Below are 7646 nucleotides of genomic sequence, written 5' to 3'. Positions count from 1 at the left end.
TGTGTGTGTGTGTGTGTATACAAGCTGCGTCAGTTTTTTAACGACACATCTTTCAAAAGCTTTAATTTTATTCCAATTCTTTTCCTACTTTACATTTCACATAACTAATAACAGGCGGCATGAGCATGATTCATCAAATCAAAAGGTATGCAGTCAGTGTTGCACAATGATACAAATGTAGCTCGGTGACTGAAAGTTATCCGATCTTCCGTTATCAAAGTTTGGTAGACAAAACTGTACTTGGTGACTACAAGAAGAAGAAAACTAACTTAGCCATGTCATTAGTCGGCTGTCGTTAGCCATTCGGTATGATCCCACATTCTTGAATTATGAGTTGTATGAACTTTTTTGGTATTGCGTCGAATATTGAGCGACTGCTTGGAAAAAGTATGGCGAAGTGGAGGACGGAACTGACAGCATACGGAAGATGTTTAAGGACAATAGAAATCAGGAGCGGCATCTTGCAAGGGAATTGCCGTCCCCACTGATCTTTGTACTGTTCATGGTGCCACTAACACTGATTCTGAAGAAAGCAAAGTCTGGGAATGTATTCAAGAGCTGCCAACAAAAATGTCAACCAACTGTTATTCATGGATGACCACAAACTTTGTGGTAAAGATGAATGCCAAGTCAGTTCCTTCGTTCATACGATGTATACTTTCAGTGCTGATATCAGAATGGAGTTCGGACTGAGAAAGTGTGGTGTGTCGATCTTAAAGAGAGGCAAAATTAAATGCATGGACGGGCTAGCGATACCGTCGGGGGAGGTTATGAAGCAGATAGAAGAGACGGGCTATAAGGACTTGAGAATTTTGGAAATGGATAAATTGATGGGAAAAGAAATGACAGAAAAATTTAAGGTGGAGTACTTGCGCAGACTGAGACTGATCCTTAAGTCTAAATTAAACAGACGGAATAAGATTGAAGCTATGAACACTTAGGCGGTTTCATTCCTTAGATATGGTGCAGGGGTTATCGCATGGACAGAAGACGAACTAAACATCTTAGACAATTCTTGAAATAATCTACACTCGCTATCAACTTTTCTCCTTTTTGACAAAGATATTTTAGGTAAAATAAAACAGAGCAAAATGTAGACCTAAAGAAAAGAAAACAATTTGTTAGTCATTGAATTAATTAAAAAAGAATACTTGTTCCAATAAAATATTTAAACAAATCTTTAAATAATTGAAGTAGGTTTTTCTGTTAGAAACTAAATCATTGACTCTATTATCAGTCATACTCAACCAATCAACGTTCATAATAATGTAAAGTATGAACATCTTTACATGTTCCACCTTCTGTATAAATATTTAACCAAACAGTTTTGTATCAATTTGATGATATTCTCCTGTCATCTTATTCATTCCTTCAGAGTGTGATGTTAATAACCTGCAAACATATTTCTCCTCATACATTCTGCCAAGTGAAAGTGAAGCAGATTCAGAATATTTTCTGAGAATATGCACTTTCAAGTCTTCTTCAAAATTACAGCCGCTTGAAACGAAATGTTCAGCAAGTTCTGTCGAACTACTGTTATTGTGCCTGGCATCGAATCTGTGCCCATTAAACCTTTTGTTTAATTGTTCTGTCGAACAACCAACATAAATTAAGTTGTGTTTCGTGCATTCTGCAGCGTACTCCAAATGGGAATCTTTACATGTTCCGCCTTCTGTATAAATCATAACATTTCTGTCATGATTTCTGATGGAATTCCCTTCACTTATGTTGTTGCACAATGAACAGGGCTTACCTCTCTTGCGGCTGTTCCTTAAGGTACAGCGTGCAGATACTCCAACGTTCGTTTTCTTGGAGTCAGATATAGAGGTCAATAAATCTCTTATATTCTTATTCAGTCTAAAGGCTACAATAGGGATAAGTAGATAAAAATAGTATTATTATTATTATTATTATTATTATTATGAGAAGAGAAAGAGGAAAAGGAGGAGGAGGAAATGGAAGGAAGTGGAGAAGAAGAAGAAGAAGAAGAAGAAGAAGAAGAAGAAGAAGAAGAAGAAGAAGAAGAATAGTATCTCTTGTGTGTGCATGAACTTCAAAGAAAGTAAAATAAATCTGATTCTGTCAGGTTGGGCAGACAGACCTATGTGTACCATGCACAAGATTTAGCCTGGAACCGAGACTCCAGAGCTTAGATAAGGAAAACCGAGCAGAATTTCTTCAGACTGTGATGTTATTCTGAGTCACTGGTCACAATAACTGCAGAAATGACATTATCATTAAGAAAAAATAAGGTTATTATCTTTGTATTGATTTCTGAGCAGATAAGGAGTTTTACACTCTTTTATCATAAGCAAGAATTTCTATTTAGTCGCCTATGTTATTTGTACGGCTTTATAATCTGGTCGGAGTTATCTCTTGTCAGTATCCCTTACTGAGGAAAGCTAAGAAGCTAGAAAGACGTCTAAGTGTCCGCTAGGGGAAGCACTGGGCAGAAGTATTTTATACCCTTTTACCATAAGCGAGAACATCTTCGCGGAAACTGCAGTGAATTTGCCGTTAGAAGTTCTGACTCGCTGTATTCATTGGAGTCTTTTAAGAATATTCCTTGTTTTTATTGGAGTGCTTATACCAGTTGTTGGCACTCCGTTGTTTACGACGTCGAGGGCTCCAGTTGATCCGATCAACGGAACAGCCTACTCGTGAAATTAACGTGCAAGTGGCTGAGCACTCCACAGACACGTGTAGCCTTAACGTAGTTCTCGGGGATATTCAGCATGACACAGTGTGACAAGGCTGAGCCTTTGAATTACAGGTACAACAGAAACATGAAGAAAGATTGAGAGAAAGTTGTGGTGGAAGTGTACAGCAGGGTTCGCCACTATCCCTTGCCGGAGACTCGTGGAGCTTTAGGTGTTTTCGCTCAATAAACACTCACAATCGAAACCGCGATCCTATGACCGCGAGTCCGCTGCCCTAACCACTGGTCCATTGCGCCTCCACTTGTTTATACCAGTATTCCTTGCATATAAAGGTGTGAATACATGCTGCTTCTGGCGTACCAAACGTTGTAAATAGTCTTAGTGGCTGTATCATTCTGGAGAAGGTATTATCTTGTAGACGTTGTGGGTCAGCTACACTGATATATCAGAGCTGACATTTTCTATCTGAACATGGCGGTTTGGAGGTATCTTTGTTTCTCTTGGTTAATAGGTATCCTGTAGCTATTGTTTGTACCTTGTTAGCAACAGCATATCATTCTAGCTAGGATTTAATGCACCTATCACAGGTCAAGGAGAGAACAGGTATGGTGCCTGCTTCTCCTCCATGTTTGTGTTGAGGTAGGCCACTCAAACTCCTTCGAGTCGTATGAAGTGTATTGTCAGAGTACTTGTACAGTATTTGTTTTCAAATTCTGAAGATGTAGTTGCTCTCACTTTTTAGTATGTATGTAATGCAGTCATGTCTTTCTTAACTGTTTAGCAGGTTTTGTTTGATAGATAGAATGACACATTGTATCAGTCTACATCATAAATTTTTCCTCTTTCATCTATACTACTGTCTTCAACGTTACCTCACCTCGTGTCCTATCTGTTGCTTCCAGCCTTCACTGAAAATTTCCCTACACGTGTTCAAAAAGAAAAAGGAAAAGCGTTTCTCTTGCGATATTTCTTCTTCAATGCTGTTTTCACCTCAACCTCATCTCCAAATATTTCTGCTTCCATTTCCACTGTAACTTACATTCTGCTTCCACCATCCTCTACACCAATTCCTGCAGCTTGATGCGAGCAGACATCAGCTCTGAACTCTAATCTTTCAAAAATAGAGAAAATATGTCATCATTACAAAATTTGGATCAAGTTGATACAAGCCAAGGGACTACTAAATAGGCATCTACGAGAAATAATAACTACACACAACAGAGCATTCCAAGAAATGATTTCGTGAAAGTCAACTGAAATACCAATCTAAATGACAGGATTTACACAATAATCATTATGGTATCGATGTATGTCAGAAAGCTATCAGGGTAACCTTAATTAATTAGAAACATCGCGAGTTATAATTAAAATCAACAGTTATAATAAAAGCTACACTACATTGCAAACCGCTGTAAGAAAAGCAGATAATATAATATAAACTCTCAGCTTTTCGAATATCAAAGCAGAAAATACATACTATCTATTAAGGTTATGAAATTGAGCCTTCATTGCAATACTGACCAGAAATGCAATATTGTTTGTGAAAATACTCAACACTTTGCTGTTACAAATTTTTAGAGATATAATTTATTGATCCTATATAGCTATTTCCATGTTTATTTTTCCAGCTGTTACATAACATATTAGATTTACACGTGTTGTGCATCTGTTCCCATTAAAGTTACGGAAAATTTATTGTATTTTCATGTTTACATTTAAATTTGATGAATGTTATTTCACTATTAATTGCAACGTAGTTCTCCTGATTACATCTGAACACATACTCATTTGCAACATTCAAATGTTTCTAAGCATTCTGGAGTCCAATAATGGCTTCTGTTTGTATGCCTCAGTACTTGGAATATCACTGAAGTTTATCATAGTAGCAAAATCAATGATGACCTAAAGACATCTAGAAAATGTAAAATGCGACTGACAGTAAAAAAAAAATTCCTGCCAAATACACATGACAGAATGAGATCAAGCGCTAAACGATAAAAGAAAAAAAAAAAGAGTAAATCGGATTGCATAGTTCAGAATACCACAATTAGGAAAGAAACTGGAATATGGAATCTATCCTGAAGAAGGTATATGTGCCTCTGTTTGTTGGGAGATAACGTATTGTAAAGACTGGAATTTAATTCTAAGAATATTGGTGTTATAAAAAGATATGTGGGCCATGCATTGAATTGTATGTTCTTTATTAGGCATTTTTATGTGTTTGCTATTTTATATAGAGCTTCGTAATTGACTAAGCAGAGAAGAAATGCTTCTATCCAGTTGGTGGTTTTACGCAGGTATCAGTGATCTGAGTCAAATAGAGGGATTGCTGTATCGAAATTTGTTGTAAAGAGGTCGTCATTGAGTTTGCTACTAGGATAAACTTGAGTGATATTCCAGGTACCTTGGTATACAAACAGAAGCCATTAGTGAACTCCAGAATGCTTAGATACATTGATTGTTGCAGATGAATATGTGTTCAGAAAAACCAGAGGAGCTCTAGGGTTTTACGGACTAGCAGCCAGAGTGCGATATCTAATGTCGGAAATATGAAGGGTGAAGCAATGTCTACATAGGCTCGGGTACTATGATTAGTAACAAGGTTGGAATATAGAGTCAATACTAAAGAGAAGATAAGTGCTAGTTATATTGGATAAATTAATTTTATCTCAGAGAAAAGTGTTAATTCTGGTGTCCCTCTCTTAGTACGATGTCATTTTTAGTAAAGCCTCAGTGAAATAAATATCGGAGACGATTTGTCTCACGTCGAAGCTTCAAGAGAATATTAGAAGTTTTGCAAGAACTTCTGAATCCTTCTGCAGATATCTCCAGGTCACCAGTGTGTTGCCCCTTAGCTTGTCGCCTTTAGTTGAGTGGAGGCTGCGAGGACTGAGTTAATACTGGACCGTTGCAGGGTTCCACCTACGGTCTCTTGTCAACCAGTGCCATCTTGAGCCGATTTAGCTGCTATGACTACCTCTTTGATCGCTTTTCAAGTATATATGTGTCATGGAGAGAGATCTGACCAACATATTGAATTTAATTATTCTTTATTAGACATTTTCAAATTTTTCTTTGATATAGAGTCCGGTAATTGAATATGAGATAAAGAAAAGCATTCATCCAGACAGTCGTTCAATGCAGCTATGAGTGATTGTTGTAGAGAGACACATGTTGCGAATGGAAGAGGACAATATTACAAACCGTTTAAGAGGAAAGTAGGCGTCTGAGAAATTTATTAAAGGTTTTATGCTTCCACCGGAAAATATATTCCATCGGGAATTCGTAATGATTTCTGGCACGAAAATGTGCAGATGGCATCTAGTGAATTTTGAAACTACATTCAGAAACCAGATGCTTTAACACATTGTTGCTCTAAGAATGGGTGTGTGGTTCAGAAACTCCCTTTGCAACAACGCCGTTTCGGGTTCAGTCTCATTGTGCGGAATCTTAGATAGATGTTTCTACTATAGTCCTCGTCCGCCCGTGCAATGCTTTGGCTAAAAAGCAACTTGTAAAAGCAAACCGGTAAATTTAGTAAAAGGAAACTGTGTGTTAGCCTGGGCCTGTGTGCATGTGCGCATGTGTGTTTGTGTGTGTGTGTGTGTGTGTGTGTGTGTGTGTGTGTGTGTGTGTGTGTGTGTGTGTGTGTCTGTGTGTGTGTGTATATGTGTGTGTGTGCGCGCGCATTCGCGTGCAGTATTATCTCTGTAGTACAACTAAAACCACTATATCGACCAAATCAACACGGGAGTCCAGCATTCTTAGCGAAAGTAAGAAGAGATGAAATATTAACATGGGGAATAACTCTTGCTTCATATTCTAGGATTGCTTTCCCTTGCAAAATTCCCATACGTTGCTGTCACACTAGTCTATGCATGCACACACACACACAAGCAAACACACACACTCACACACACACACACAAACACACTCACGCACACACACACATATTCATATATGCATATTCACATTCAATTCCAACTGTGTTTGTTTGATATTTCTGAAAGTATAACGCTAAAGTTGGGGACAGTAAGTTCGTATCGCAGCTGATATTGAAGGGAATTATTTTTTAGTGAATGGAAATGTGGCATGTAAACCATAAAGGATAAGAAGACGGGTGACAGACAACGTAACTTGTCAGAAAGCATAAAACATTATCCTTTGAATATAAGTGGCAAAGAGAGGCGACAAGATCTTGTGGCAGTAGTTGTACTGTCTTTTGTATTGGGTCCGACACATTCAATCACATGAGCCTCTCTTGTTTTCTTCTGTATATAAGCATTCGTGTTGGTATGTGCGCGTATATTGTAAGTGGTATACGTGTTGAGTGTGTGTGAGTGTGTGTGCGAGTGTGTGTGTGTGTGTGAGCGAGAGAGAGTGAGAGAGAGAGAGTGCGCGCATGTGAGTATGTCGTTGTCTGTAGCAACGTGACCAGCTTACCTTTGTTAGTAGATGTTAGCAGATACACAATAACAAATCTCTCCGTTTATTTATTCATTAAACCTTTATAAGAAAAAGCCCGACAATATCTTTGCCATTCATTTCATTATTGTAAGATCTCGGGAGTTCTGCAAAGATCGTATTCTCTACATCACATTCGTCGTCTTCAAGATGCATGTGTTCATTCTTTTCTAATCTAGGTAGAAGGTCCGAAATTTTGGAGGAGGGGGATAGTCAATTAGATCGACTACAGTAAGCAACTGGTGCTTAATTTATCGGTCCCGAAAGGATGAAAGGCAAAGTCAACCTCGGCAGAGTTTGAACTCAGAACGTAAAGACAGATAAAATACCACTAATTTTGATAAACTACAATTACCCAGAAAGCAGAATAAATCTCCCCCCAGCGGAGATTGAAATTTAAATGGAACTTGCAACAAAGTAAGCTTCAGCAGAATATTTCATAAAAAAAACTTTGCTCATTATTGACAATAGAGTTCGGAATCAATTTGGTATTTACGAGTAAAAGGTGAAAGTACCGGATAT

General features: G+C 37.9%; 1 protein-coding gene across 2 annotated transcripts in view; it reads right to left on the bottom strand.

The window, feature by feature from the left end:
• The window catches only part of LOC106872057 (uncharacterized), a 50642-nt gene that overhangs the window by 26460 nt on the left and 16536 nt on the right, over positions 1 to 7646 (bottom strand). The gene's annotated exons all lie outside the window — the stretch shown is intronic.

Source organism: Octopus bimaculoides, chromosome 6 (assembly GCF_001194135.2).
Source record: "Octopus bimaculoides isolate UCB-OBI-ISO-001 chromosome 6, ASM119413v2, whole genome shotgun sequence".
In the NCBI taxonomy this organism is placed as follows: Eukaryota; Metazoa; Mollusca; class Cephalopoda; order Octopoda; family Octopodidae; genus Octopus; species Octopus bimaculoides.
Note: the sequence above shows the minus strand (reverse complement) of the source record. Positions and strands in the feature narration are given on the sequence as shown.